Source organism: Aedes albopictus, chromosome 3 (genome assembly GCF_035046485.1).
Source record: "Aedes albopictus strain Foshan chromosome 3, AalbF5, whole genome shotgun sequence".
Classification (NCBI taxonomy): domain Eukaryota; kingdom Metazoa; phylum Arthropoda; class Insecta; order Diptera; family Culicidae; genus Aedes; species Aedes albopictus.
In genome coordinates this window covers 115,887,565-115,903,450 of record NC_085138.1, presented here as the reverse complement: position 1 = coordinate 115,903,450, position 15,886 = coordinate 115,887,565, and the positions used below count along the sequence as shown (strand labels likewise).

General features: G+C 41.7%; 1 protein-coding gene across 3 annotated transcripts in view; it reads right to left on the bottom strand.

The window, feature by feature from the left end:
• The window catches only part of LOC109430493 (uncharacterized), a 376,017-nt gene that overhangs the window by 336,623 nt on the left and 23,508 nt on the right, over positions 1 to 15,886 (bottom strand). The window lies entirely within an intron of this gene.

Genomic DNA, 15,886 nt, shown 5'->3' with positions numbered 1-15,886 from the left:
ATTCCCTATACATATGGGACCCGGACGTGCGTAGTGCCGACTATAGTAGTTCCGGAAGTGACAAAACCTCTAATTTTAGGTGTAGATTTTCTGAACACATTTGACTTTAAATTGATGGTACCTGAGTCTACTAACAGTCACAATACACCCAATCACCAAATTTCGGAGGACGACCAAGTACCACTAATGGTAGCCGAAGATTTCTTCTCAGACGACGAGCAGACCATCTGTTTCCAAATTGAACCAATTGAGCCGGAGGTAGCAGACGAACCAAAAGAAACAGACGATAGCTTAGAAATGCCTACGCTAGAAATACCAACATCGAAAGTGCAGACTCCAACAGACATCGATACCGAACACCAGTTAACGGACGACCAAAGACAAATGTTGTTTGAAGCCGTTACAATGCTTCCCGCAACGGCTGAAGGGAGTCTAGGCCGCACCACAATTCTCAAACATTCGATAGAGCTGTTACCAGGATCACAACCCCGTAGATTACCGATGTACAAGTGGTCTCCAATAGTCGAAAAAGTCATCGATGAAGAAGTTGAGAGGATGCGCAAGTTAGGAGTAATTGAAGAATGTTCAGGTCCGGTAGAATTCTTGAATCCTCTTCTTCCCATAAAGAAGGCTAACGGAAAATGGAGAATCTGCCTCGATTCCCGGAGACTCAATTCCTGCACGAAACGAGACGATTTTCCCTTTCCCAATATGACTGGAATACTTCAAAGAATTCAAAAATCGCGCTACTTTTCAGTTATTGACCTGTCTGAATCGTATTATCAGGTGAGCCTGATGGAATCTGCCAAGGACAAAACAGCCTTCCGCACTAATAAAGGGTTGTTCAGATTCGCGGTGATGCCTTTCGGGCTTACCAACGCGCCAGCTACAATGGCCAGGCTTATGACAAAGGTTTTAGGAAGCGATTTGGAGCCGTATGTATACGTTTACCTGGACGACATAATTATTACATCTCTCTCGTTTGAACACCATTGCGAGCTTATAAAAAAGGTTGCAGAACGTCTACGGCTTGCGGGGCTTACCATCAACTTACAGAAGTCAAAGTTCTGTCAACGAAAGATACGTTATTTGGGATATGTTCTCTCGGAAGAAGGCCTATCCATGGATTCCTCTAAGATTCAGCCCATCTTGGACTATGCGCAACCTAAATCTGTAAAGGATGTTCGCCGACTTCTGGGATTGGGAGCATTTTATCAGAAATTTATCAAGAATTATTCTGAAATGGCAACTCCAATTTCAGATTTGCTCAAGGGTAAAAAGAAAAAGTTTGTATGGACCCAAGAAGCCAACACGGCATTCGAAAAAATTAAAGAATGCTCTGATTTCAGCTCCCGTTCTGGCAAATGCGGATTTCTCCTCGACGTTTATCGTCGAAACGGATTCATCTGATCTGGCAGTAGGGGCCGTATTAACACAGGAACTGGATGGAGATCGACGGCCAATCGCGTATTATTCCAAGAAGTTGTCTAGTACCCAGAGGCGATACAGTGCTACTGAGCGAGAGTGTTTAGCGGTTCTCCTCGCTATTGAACACTTCAAGCATTTTGTAGAAGGTAGCCGTTTTGTTGTAAGGACAGATGCAATGAGTTTGACATTTCTCCAAACCATGTCAATCGAGTCGAAGTCTCCTCGAATAGCTCGGTGGGCACTCAAGTTATCCAAGTATGATATGACCTTGCAGTACCGAAAAGGGTCAGAAAACGTACCTGCGGATGCGCTGTCGAGATGTGTGGCCACGATTGAAGGTGAATTGCCAGACCCATATATCGCCGATCTGAAGAAACAGGTTGAAAACTTTCCTGACCGTTATAAAGATTTCAAGATTGTGGACGGAAATATCTTCAAGTATATTTCCAATTCAACTCTCCCAGAGGATCCTATTTTTCGTTGGAAAATGCTCGTCCCAAAGGCTGATCGCGCCAATATCATGAAGGAAGTACATCGGGAAGCCCACCTCGGATATCTGAAGACCCTGGCTAAGATACGAGAACGATGGTACTGGCCGAAAATGAGCAGTGACGTCAAACGGTTTTGTCTAGCATGCGAAGTCTGTCGCGAATCGAAAATTCCTAACATCAACACTCGACCCGTGTGTGGAAAGCCAAAAGAATGTTCGCGACCCTGGGAAATGATTTCCATCGATTTTTTAGGCCCTTACCCCCGATCAAGGAGAGGAAATGTATGGTTGCTGGTGGTGTGCGATTTTTTTTCTAAGTTTGTGCTCATACAGTGCATGAAGAATGCCACTGCACCTGCCGTGTGCACCTTCCTCGAGACAATGGTCTTTACATTGTTCGGAGCCCCCGCAATCTGCATTTCGGATAACGCTCAAGTGTTTAAATCGGAACTGTTTCGTAAGCTATTGGGAAAATATGGTATTAATCATTGGAACCTGGCTGTTTATCATCCCAGCCCAAATCCCGTCGAACGAGTGAATCGGGTGATTGTAACAGCGATTCGGTGTACGATGAACAAAAAGACCAATCATCGAGATTGGGATGAGTCGGTCAATACCATCGCCATGGCCATACGCACAAGCGTACATGACAGTATCGGCTTCTCACCTTATTTTATTAATTTCGGGCGAAATATGATAAGTAATGGTCAGGAGTACGATAATCTACGACACCTTCAACCGGAAGAGGAGCGTGACGAAAAGGAACTGAGCTCAGAAACACAGCGCCTTTATGAAATTGTGCGAAACAAGTTACATAAAGCCTACGATAAATACTCTAAGCCGTACAATTTACGTGCTAACTATCGTCACCACTTCAAAGAAGGTGATATTGTCTATAAAAAGACAATGCATCTCTCAGATAAGGCCAAGGACTTTGTTGGTAAATTTGGTAACAAGTTCTCAAAAGCACAAGTTTACGAGAAAATTGGGACTAATACCTACATCCTGAATGATATGCAGGGTCGTAGGATTCCAGGAACCTTCCATGGTTCCTTTCTTAAGAAAGCATAAATTAAACATCAGCTATGACTGCATTCACTCCGATGAATGCATACACAAATGGATCAACCAAAACTAAAACAAAACACACTTAGTGGTGCATCGGTTACGTCACGGCTTGCCTGAGAAATTCTCGAGTTACCTCAGCCATTGACTCTATTCATTGATTATCACGCAGCAATGCAGTGTTATGATCATGAACCCTCTTTCATAGGTGCAATAAAGCACAAAGCTATGAATGAATCATTCAGACTCATACCATTGATGCACATCACTGAAAACACTCCTTGAGTTAACATCATCCGGATCTAGTCGAGCGTACACCTAGCTACAATGCATAAAACCTCCTAGATACCGTAGTCCATTCCATCGTAGGTACTAAGATCAAATGCTTTTATAATTTGTTCAAAACAAAACATCCACTCGGTTAGCTTCATATGTTGTTTCATTAAAATTTCCATAGTAGTCATCCATTCTCCATTTCAAATTTAATATCAGCATAAATTCCGTAGCTCTCTTCTTCAATTGCATACCTTGAACATCTGCAAACAAAACAGAATTGTAATTAAAATCACTTTTAGTTTCCGCCACATTTTCTGCTCCAAACTTCATATTGGTTTTGTTTTGCCGTTTTCATTATTGTTCAGTTTACTTACACATACATAACTCGATAGTATTGACAGTGCGATGTTTTATGTTTCGGACAGTTTAGATCTGTTGAGTCGTTTTCAATGCCGGGTACCAATAGCGGTACCGTAGTGAGATCGTTCGTTCGTTTATTATAGGAAAGGATTAGTAAGCATCGAAAGAAAAGTTTAAAAGTTGGGATGTTTTGCTAATTATCTGAAGGAGTTTGAAAATTTCTCAGATTTTTCTGAGGTGAGTTAGAATAAGAAAAGTAAATATTTTCCGAATATTTTTGGAGTCAATTAGAATTTTGGTTGGTAGTATTAAGCAAGTTTTCCAAATATTTTTGGAGTCAATAGGATTTTTGGTTGGTAGGGTTAAGCAAATTTTCCAAATATTTTTGGAGTAAATCGGATATTTTCCAAATGTTTTTGGAGTTAATCGGTATGAATTTAGATTAGTTAGGTCATTAGAAATGTATGGTAATTAGCAAGACATCGGCGTGTAAAAGAACAGAAAAAGGATTGGATTTATTTTAGAAACTCTATGACACAGAACAAAATTGTTTGAGTAGTTAAGAAATGTACGTTTATATTTAAAAGTTTATTGTTTATGTCTGTATAGAAGAAGTCACTTAAATTGAAGTAACCTTAAGTTGAGAATTAAATAATACAAAAGAAAGCAAATAAATTAAATTATAATCAATAAACACGTAATAAAAATTTTGAAATTTAAATTTCAAAATTTTTATTTTAGCTAGCATAGACGAGAATGTAAGGACATTGTGAATACATGTTAAAGCGTTTGTTTTTCTCTTTGAATTTTATGTTTTGCTCTCATTCTATTTGCTCTCCGCTCTCATAATTTTCATAGGGCTGTCAGTTGGTAACCTACCAGCTGCAATGAATTTGTATTTGCTGTCAGAAACAAAAAGCGAACCGAAGACACAAACCCTCCTGCGCCTCCTAGTTATTGAAGGCAGAAATAGAACGAGCCATATTAATTTTAAAATAATTGCGCAGTAGAGAATAAATTACGTCGTAGAGAATCAACCACGGTACAAAATTTAAACAATGATTAGATAACATGACTTAGTTAAATGCTCTCTCGATAATCGACCAATGGGAGGAAATTGCGTCGCAAGAATTAGGTTCAAACCAATCTATCGCGCGTCGGTTAAATTACTATTGTGGAGTGCTTCGAGACGAGTAGTTCGATTTTGTCGGAGTGATATTAAGTTGATCGATTCTTATTTGAAACTTTTTTGACTAGATTTGAAGTGAGTTTTCGGTCGTTTTAATTAGTTTTAAATATTTCTAATTGGATTTATGTGCTTTATTGGTGTTTAGCGTTTGAATTTGTCGAGCGTGATTAGAAATTAGTTAGAGAAAATCTAACCGTTATTTGTCCTGGCTAAAGTGAATTCAGGTAAGCCTTTCTATTATTCAGATGAGCAAATTAGTTAATACAAACCGCGTTGTGCAGGACAGTGAAGCCCAAGCAACGTGGGCGGCAAGTGTGGGCCCGTATCCGGCCAACCTCCAGTCCTGATCGGAGCGTTTTCGGATTCCGTTCGTCGTTCGTTCGTGGATCTAGGGGCCAAGAACCCCAACCGAACCATTTGAAGGGGCCTACCCTCAAGGGAGTTGTGTCGTGTAACACCTCGAGACGCTTAAACGTGGACTCGCCCGTCCCTAAGTCGCGTGGCGTAGCCGAGACACCTACAACGGCTTCACTCCACATCGCCAGGGGATATCTGTACCCCGAAGTAAACGCCAGCGCGCGAGCCACGTAGGTCGTTCCGACATTCCCACTGGTGACGACCAGAGGTAGGTTGTTAAGGCACTGTGTTCTTCGGTGGCGATCTTGGACGTCGCAGGAGCTCCGACGTCGCGGGAATTCCGACGCGGGATATTCGTTGCAGAACACCATTGCAAAGGTTAGACCGGTCCATTATTTTTTGCTCACTAAAATTAAAAATCATACTGTGAAACGAAATTACATATAAATAGCCTAAGATACGTGACGTCACAGGTAGGAAATAGTAGGTTTTCCTGAATTTCCTAATAAAAGTTAAGTTGAGTTTTTATCTTTAATAAACTCGATAAATTCGATCGTTTTTTTTGGTATTCGCGGTCGTAATTTTGAATTTATTGATTAAATGTACTTCAAACTTAGTCTAAGCCTGCACAATTTTCTCACGTCACGTAATAAAGTTTATGATGAAATTTTTAGATTGGTTATTACTTAGTTTAAGCGGTTCTTTTCTTCTTTTTTTGATTGATTATTGAGTTTTTTTTTATAATTTCGAGTTTTGTTTGTGAAAGTCCATATCGGTAAGTACAAATCTGGTTGATTGGCTATTGCGTTTGTGTGTGTCGGGGTGTGGCTTCGGTTCAGATCAAGCATTGACCTGCCCTGAGTAAGGAGGTCTCTTCCGGGTAACTTAGCAGAGCTAACGGTCCTTCTTTGAGGAAGGTGGCGCTTAAGCCGTCAGCTTTAGGATCAAGAAAGAACGTTACATTTTGAGAGCAAAACATAAAATTCAAAGAGAAAAACAAACGCTTTAACATGTATTCACAATGTCCTTACATTCTCGTCTATGCTAGCTAAAATAAAAATTTTGAAATTTAAATTTCAAAATTTTTATTACGTGTTTATTGATTATAATTTAATTTATTTGCTTTCTTTTGTATTATTTAATTCTCAACTTAAGGTTACTTCAATTTAAGTGACTTCTTCTATACAGACATAAACAATAAACTTTTAAATATAAACGTACATTTCTTAACTACTCAAACAATTTTGTTCTGTGTCATAGAGTTTCTAAAATAAATCCAATCCTTTTTCTGTTCTTTTACACGCCGATGTCTTGCTAATTACCATACATTTCTAATGACCTAACTAATCTAAATTCATACCGATTAACTCCAAAAACATTTGGAAAATATCCGATTTACTCCAAAAATATTTGGAAAATTTGCTTAACCCTACCAACCAAAAATCCTATTGACTCCAAAAATATTTGGAAAACTTGCTTAATACTACCAACCAAAATTCTAATTGACTCCAAAAATATTCGGAAAATATTTACTTTTCTTATTCTAACTCACCTCAGAAAAATCTGAGAAATTTTCAAACTCCTTCAGATAATTAGCAAAACATCCCAACTTTTAAACTTTTCTTTCGATGCTTACTAATCCTTTCCTATAATAAACGAACGAACGATCTCACTACGGTACCGCTATTGGTACCCGGCATTGAAAACGACTCAACAGATCTAAACTGTCCGAAACATAAAACATCGCACTGTCAATACTATCGAGTTATGTATGTGTAAGTAAACTGAACAATAATGAAAACGGCAAAACAAAACCAATATGAAGTTTGGAGCAGAAAATGTGGCGGAAACTAAAAGTGATTTTAATTACAATTCTGTTTTGTTTGCAGATGTTCAAGGTATGCAATTGAAGAAGAGAGCTACGGAATTTATGCTGATATTAAATTTGAAATGGAGAATGGATGACTACTATGGAAATTTTAATGAAACAACATATGAAGCTAACCGAGTGGATGTTTTGTTTTGAACAAATTATAAAAGCATTTGATCTTAGTACCTACGATGGAATGGACTACGGTATCTAGGAGGTTTTATGCATTGTAGCTAGGTGTACGCTCGACTAGATCCGGATGATGTTAACTCAAGGAGTGTTTTCAGTGATGTGCATCAATGGTATGAGTCTGAATGATTCATTCATAGCTTTGTGCTTTATTGCACCTATGAAAGAGGGTTCATGATCATAACACTGCATTGCTGCGTGATAATCAATGAATAGAGTCAATGGCTGAGGTAACTCGAGAATTTCTCAGGCAAGCCGTGACGTAACCGATGCACCACTAAGTGTGTTTTGTTTTAGTTTTGGTTGATCCATTTGTGTATGCATTCATCGGAGTGAATGCAGTCATAGCTGATGTTTAATTTATGCTTTCTTAAGAAAGGAACCATGGAAGGTTCCTGGAATCCTACGACCCTGCATATCATTCAGGATGTAGGTATTAGTCCCAATTTTCTCGTAAACTTGTGCTTTTGAGAACTTGTTACCAAATTTACCAACAAAGTCCTTGGCCTTATCTGAGAGATGCATTGTCTTTTTATAGACAATATCACCTTCTTTGAAGTGGTGACGATAGTTAGCACGTACAGTTTTATAAAACGCTTCTGAATCTCTCCTAAGGCGCACCTGAGAGCAGTGGCCTTAAATGTAGTTTCAAAAACTGTAGGCTCACTTAAACCCCCTCAAAATCCCCTCAAACGCCTCGAAAGGTCTATGAAACTCGTTGAAAATCTTCTAAAACTTCCAGAAAGATCACCAAAACTCCCTGAAATCCCCGTATGTATCGCACCTGGGGCACTCCTAAACTACGCGAATGCCCCTGTACCTCCTATGAAACTCGCTGAAAATTCTCTGAAACTTCCTGAAATACCACCGGAAATCCCTGAAGACACGCACCCCTCTCCCCGTTCCAGGGACCCTCTCAAACTCCCGAAAAGGCCCTGTAACGCCTACATACCCCCAGGAAACCACGTGAAACTTCCTGAAGTGCCTACAAAAACCCTCTGCAACCTCCTCGGACCCCATGTAACGCACCTGAGACCCTTCGAAACCCCCGAAAACGCCCTTAAAGCTCCATGTAACGCCTCTGGCAAACGGTCTTCTGGGAAATGCTTTTTTTTGCAGATGACAATGGCCTGGCATTCCAGTGAATAGAAATACAACACAATACTTTGGCCCAAGCGTAAGATCTCATTCAAAGTTTTTCGGCACATCAAAGTTTTTCAACACATTATATTCCACCGGTCACTTCAGTATCACCTCCAAAGTAGCCGCTTTATTAAAAGATGGACTTACACATAAGTTTCAACATTTATAGTCAATGTTCCAATGTTCCTCGTTGCCACCAGTTACTCAATGATATTCATTTTTTGACCATTGAGTTGATTTTAATATGAAAACGGCTACTTTGAACGGCTAAGTGACCGGTGAAATACAAGTTGCCGGTAAATCCACAATATCATCGTACTATTAGGGTTGATCCAAATATGATCCAACATTTTTCTATAGTTTTTGCAATACATCCCTTCTCCTGCAGACCGTTTTTTCGTAAACTTAGTACATGAGTACCACAATTTATCAGACCTCCCTCTACTCTAAACGAAGAACTTCATACATGAATGACCCCTTAGACAACTTGAAACACTTATGAAAACCCCACCGCATATGCGCAAAATCTCGAGGCAGCGGTTCCGGACGAGGGCGAGCTCAATGAAGCCCCTCTAGCGGACTGCTGAAGTACGATAAAAGCAGCCATCAACAACGCAGCTGAGACCAACGTTGGGTATGTGAAACGGAGCTGAAGGAACTGTTGCCGCCTGGAAGAAGCGGAATGTGAACAAATGGAACTGTCGTTTCTTTTCACAAGAAACACGCAAGTTCTACCAGAATAATGCACCTAATAATGCAGGGATAAGATGACTGAAGGAATATCCGATCCACCATAGTACTACCTCGAAACGACTGGTACGATGCCGAATGTGAACAGTTGAAAAGCGATAAGAATGCAGCATGGGCGAGAATGTTGCAACACCGTACGAGGGCGAATGAGGCACGTTATAGACAGGCACGGAACAGACAAGAGTCTGTCTCCCGGAGAAAGAAACGTCAGCAGGAAGAATAAGATCGCGAAGCGATGGAAGAACTGTACGGCACTAAGGTCATACGGAAGTTCCACAAGCCGACATGTACCGAGACAATCACGGGAATCTTGTCACGAACGAGCGTGAGGTGGCGGCAGCATTACGATGAGCACGAAGGTGACGCGGTAACAGATCAAGGTGTACGTGCGCAGGACAAAATATTTCCAGCTCCTAACCTCCAAGAGATTGAGGAGGAGGTGTGCCAGTTGAAAAACTACAAAGCCGCTGGAACAGATTAACAACCAAGCGAGCATCTAAAATAGGGTGAAGAAGCACTGGTAAGAGCACTACACTGGGTCATTATCATGATTTGGGAGGAGGAAGTATTACCGGAGAAATGGATGGAAGGTATCGTGTGTCTCATCTACGAAAAGGGTGACAAGTTGGAATGCGGGAACTATCGCGCGATCACACTACTGAGCGCTGCCTACAAGGCACTCTCTCAAATTTTATGCCGCCGTCTATCACCGACTGCAAGACATTTCATGGGGAAATATCAAGCTCGATTCATGGGTGTAAGCACACCAACTGTTGCAGAAATGCCGCGAATACAACGTGCCCACACATCACTTGTTCATGGAATTAGAATCGGTGTATGATACAATCGATTGAGACCAGCTATGGCAGATAATGCACGAATTCGGATTTCCGGATAAACTGATGCGATTGATCAAGGCGACGATGGATCGAGTGATGTGCGTAGTTCGAGTATCAGGGGTATTCTCATCCCAAGTCCCTTCGAATCTTGCAGAGGGTTACGGCATAGTAATGGTATCTCGTGCTTGATGTTTAACATTGCTTAAGAGTTTGTATTTAGGAGAGCGGGGATTAACACGAGTGGAACGATTTTCACGAAGTCCGTTCAGCTGCTTACACTCAGAATATTCTTTAGTTAAACCTCAACGAATATGCTTCGTAAAACCAGTTTTCGTAAATTGGAAGCAATTTGCGTAAAATGTTCGGTCCATTCGTACCACCATGCTGAAACAGTACAAATGGAGTTGTATACTGTACGAAATCACGAATCCGACAGACGCTAAACTTGCTCATTCGTAGATTTTAGCTCCCGCTTTGTAGAATGAAACAAAATAAACAAATGTCAAACATTTTTTACTAACCATGCGTAAAAAGAAAATTTCGCTTCGGAGAATGCAACAAAGCTTTGCAGTCATCACTGACGATTGACTGAATCGCAGAGAAAACAAAGCAACATGTTTTAATGAGCATATGACGGTGCGTGTGCGAGAAGAGGAAAGGAAACATGCTGTCGGTTGAAAAGTAGAAGTTATTTATAAACAGAATGAAAGTGGAAAGCGTTCTGGTTGTTTTCGGACGACTTCAACAAGCGTCCACAGATGGGTGGCTAGCACTGGTAGGTATGAATCAGAAGATACGTGATTCGAAGCCTGTGATATCTAATTGGATGAACATGTGGTATTTTTTTAAGGCATGTTTTATGTTATTTCGACAAAAAAAGAGACAGAAAAACTTGTCGGAGCGATTTTATACGAAACGAACTCATGCATATTACGAAGCTTTTCGTTGCAGAAAACAACGAATGACATTTGTAAACATGACGACCGATTTCGTACAATGAAACAAATTTTATTTTCAGTATAGTTTCGCTGATGATATTGATATTATAGCTCACAAATTTGAGACGATGGCGGAAACGAACATCCGACTAAAGAGTGAAGCCAGGCGAATCGGATTAGTCATTAATGTGTCGAAGACAAAGTACATGATGGCAAAGGGCTCCAGGAAGAAATCACTGCGCCTGCCACCCTGAATTTCTATCGACGGTGATGAAATCGTGTACCTACTTGGATTCACTGGTGACCGCCGACAACGACACCAGCAGAGAAATTCAGGGATGCATTGTAGTAGGAAATCGAGCTTACTTTGGACTCCGCAGAACTCTACGATCGAACATGAAGTTGACTATCTACAAAACTCTGATTAGACCGGTAGTCCACTATCGATCTGCGAACCCTTCGCTCGTTGCGGAACTGGAGACACACAGCCATGGACCGAGCAGAATGGAGACGACTCCTATGTTCAGCAGAGGTCACTCAGGCCTTAGTCTGACCTGCAAGGTAAGTAAGGACGGAAGCATCTCGGCTGACGTAGTAGCACTACGACAAACACCTGAATGGTGTGGAGAGCGCAGACATGGAAGATCAAAGTAGTGGGAGAAATGAACACTCGCGTTCTAGCTATCTAGCCGCTCAAGAACAATATGTCAGCTGATAAGGATGGTAGCAGAGCTGAACTCATCAAGATTGACCCGGAAAAGTTGGCCACCTGCCGGCACCAGCTAATAGTCCGGATCTGTTAGACGAAACAGCTAGTGGAAGGAAGGGATTATTAACCCCATCTACAAGAAATGTGACAAGTTGGAGTGCGAATACTTCCGAGCGATCACAATTCTGGCCCAGATCATCTTCCGCCGTCCTTCATCCAAAGTTAATGAGATTGTGGGAAGTTATCAAGCCGGCTTCGTTGACGGCCGCTCGGCATCGGACCAAATCTTCACCGTGCGACAAATCCTCCAAAAATTTGGCGAAGATCAGGTTCCAACGCATCACCTGTTCATCGACTTCAAAGCGGCATATGACAGTATCGACCACAGAGAGCTATGGAAAATCATGGATGAGAACGGCTTCTCCGGGAAGCTTATTAGATTCATCAAAGGGACATTGGACGATGTAAGAAGCTGCGCAGGGGGTTCGGGCAATCTGTCTAGTTTGTTCGAATCTTTCCGCGGACTACGACAAGGTGATGGACTCTCATGCCTACTGTTCAACATCGCCCTGGAAGGTGTGACAGAATTGTACGCCTGTCTTAAACGTGGAATAGCACAGGTCGAACTCATCGTGAACGAGCCGAAAACGAAGTACATGCTGGCAGGCGGAACTACGAACGACAGGGAGAGTCTAGGCAGCAGTATTACGATAAACGGGGTTACTTTGGAGGTCCTTATAAACTGTTTCGTGGTGGCTTGTCAGTCTTGACAAGAATAAAACACTATTTATGTTATTTTGTCCGACGTTTCGGTCCGTTTGGGTCCTTATAAACGGCAGACAACAACGTTAGCCGCGAAATATGAAGGCAAATCATCAGGCAAGTCATCTGCGGTTGAAAAAGATCCATCCTCGCACCGAATGTACCTTGTACAAAACGCTGATTAGACCGGAGGTTCTCTACGAGTACGAGACCTGGATCTGGGCCAGCGGAAGTTTGGAACCATCTTTCGCGGTGGGCAGGAGAACGGTGTATGGCGGCGAAGAATGAACCACGAGCTCGCTGCACTCTACACCTAGCATCGGGAAGGTGGAAAAAGCTGAAAGAATAGGGGCCGTTCATAAACCACGTAGACTTTTTGGGGGGAGGGGGCGGGTCTGGCCAAAGTCTACGCTCCATACATTTTTTTTTGTACGGAAAAAAGTCGTCGAGGGGGAGGGGGGGGGTCTGAAATGACCAAATTTTGGTCTACGTGGTTTATGAACAGCCCCATACGATGGGTTGTGGGTTGTGAGAATGCTGGACAACAACCCTGCAAAGCTGGTGTTCGTAAGAGATCCGCATGGTATAAGAAAACCTGGAGAGCAGCGTGCAAGGCGGGTGTACCAGGTGCAGAACGATCTAGCAAGTGTGGGACGCGATCGAGGACGGAACACTACCACGAACCGAGTGTTGTGGCGTAGAATTGTAGATCCAGTTTTTGATGTAAATTCTATTTTTGAACTTACATTCACCTTCATCAGACGGTATCTCAAATAAGAGATTTAATTTGTGTCCACTAAACCACCGTGCACCGTACATCGCCGATGGGAGTCCAATCATGGTTGTTGCCTAGTTGGAGCCGGCTCTGAATACCGTGAATGCCAACATGAGGATGATTTTGGTTTTTATGCAAAAAATAAAATTAACACAAATGTGGACCATCACCTCCGCGGCGCGGCACTACCTCGCCGCGATTGGGGACGTGGCGCGAAGCACACGCGCAGTGGGGTTGCCTCTTCTGAAGACGATACGATACGAGCGAGATGGTGTCATCATCGTAATCAAATGGCATGGCGAAGACGACTGACCCATCCATCCATCGTTGCTATTGGATGGACGGTGGCTAATGTTCCTATTTCTAGCGGCGGGCGGCGCGGCATAGCCATGAGCTGACCAGTCGAGCGTGAAGCGCTTGGTGCGTCGAATACAAATGTCACAGCGGCAGCAGCTTTTAGCCTTTTGGAAACATCACATCATCATCGTCGTCGTCGTCGTCGCGCGAACAGCGTTCCAAAATTATAAAGACTTCGATTCAGATTTATGCTGATTTTATTCAAGAAGGCGACTGTATCGAAAGTTTGTTCGAAAGTAAATGAGTGCGCGAGCGGTTGTGCATCTTGTTTATATGTATGAATAGAAGCTATTGGGGCCCGGAGTGGATAGAGTTTCGGGTGTTTTGAGTGAGGCCTTGAGAATGTGATAATACCACCCGACGACAGATCCTAAAGTGGTTATGGACCGCTATGGAAGGCAACGCGGTGTGGATTCGCATTTGAGAGGGATGTTTTATAGATCGCTTGGCTGGTTACTAAAAGCGTGCGCCGCCGGGCGTTTAGTTTACTTAGCCTTTTATGGGAGAATGTCTGTTTTGGTTTGTCGAATGGTGGCGTAGCATTTGTGGCTGACGAGACGATTTAATCAATTAACATGTGGGTAGAAGCTCAAGTTTTAAGATGAGCTCCCGAAATATAGTAAAGTTTCAAAAAATGAATGGGATTAAGTCGTGGGACATTAACATAAGTGGCATTGAAATGGTGGGAATTAAATTGTTTTAATACTAAATAGTGTTGAACTATCCAGCGCCGAAACCGGTACGTGTGCCCAAACAAAATTTCTAAATTACATATTTTTTTGCCGTCCAATCTCATACTAATGAATACACCTTCTTCCAACTGTGCAAAAGCTGCTCTGCTAGCAATGATTTCTGAATTACCATTTTTCTCTTTCTCGATCCTTGTAAAGACGTAGCCGGTGCCTTTATTGACTATTTAGATTTTATGTTCTTGAACTTCAAAAGATCTGTCATTCTCAGTCTTGGACTATTAATAACGGTGTGTTTTGCTTTGCCCGACGTTTCGGCTCTTTTATTGGACCTACAGGGAGTGGCCAACATGTTTGGGATAAGCAACTTTTTTTTCTCTCGGAAAAAAGTTCAACATGCCGTCACTTTTCATAAGGACTGTTCAATTTATAAAACGGACAACTTTACAAGGCTATAAAAAGAAGACGCGTAGTTCAAATTTAACCACCCTTACATCGTTGTTCAGTACATCATTTTTCATTATAGTAATGATTTTTGAATCGAATAAAAATAGTTTTAATTCATAGAAAATTGGCCAGGTGTTAAATGAGGTGGATTTTACGATTCCTGAAAATTGAAAATATATATAAAATTACTGTTCACATATAGTATATCGTTTTTAATATCAGATAAGTATGTGCCATGCTGCAGCAGCATGTGTAATAAACATTCTTGTGAAGTTTAAACTCAATTGGAAAATTAGTTGTTGAAATTCAGTGTTGCATTTGAACGCGATCAATTTGCGTTCATGTTCAAATTCGGCACGCTGCGATCAAAACGATTTGAACATAGTTCAGTTCAAAATTTGGAACGCGAGCGAGCTAGAAATTGAACGCACCTTGAACAATGAGCAAGAACTGCACCAGTATAATGCCACCAAGCTAACATGATACCCTGGTACCCGCTAAACTGAAATGGTCATATTTCTGCCATTTTTTCGCCAATTCTAGCAATCTTGGGCTCATTGGATTCAGAATCTGACCTTCTACTATTGTGAGGGAGAACCGGTCCGGTCACCGTAGATTGCGGATAATCCGTATTTCGGCGCAGAATCTTAATGCCCGATGCCACAATGTCCTAGGTCGTATGGCGCATTTTTTCGTGCAACAACGAGTGTATACAAATGCGTCAAAAAGTCCTAGGAGAGAAGGCATATAGGATATGATGACGCATCCAAGCTTTTGGACGTTATTTCGCATAAAAACGCGTCATCAGGACCGAGGCGTTGTCACCCCGGACGATTCGATCCGCTCCCTTCCCAACTCCACAATGCAATGTATGTACGTATTACTAATATGGTATTATGTGGAACAGTAAAGGTGGAACATGGCCCTTATTATTATTCTTATTATACGGAACTCTGGACGACTGGACCGATTCATTAGCTTTACATATTGATAGAATAGTGCATTAGAACATTGAGTCGAATGGGGATCTGAACGGGCTTTCTTGAGCAGTGAAAAGCACGCTGCGTTCACGTTCAAAAAATTGAACGCGTTCAGTTTTGGCTCGCGTTCAGTTCAAATGCAACACTGGTTGAAATATTAAAGTCTCAAGTTAGATTCGATTTTTTGATTAAAATTCAATTGTAAAGCAAAAAGGACATGAAAATATTCAATAAACATTTTTTTTATGCATCCAGTCGAAAGTAGGAATGATG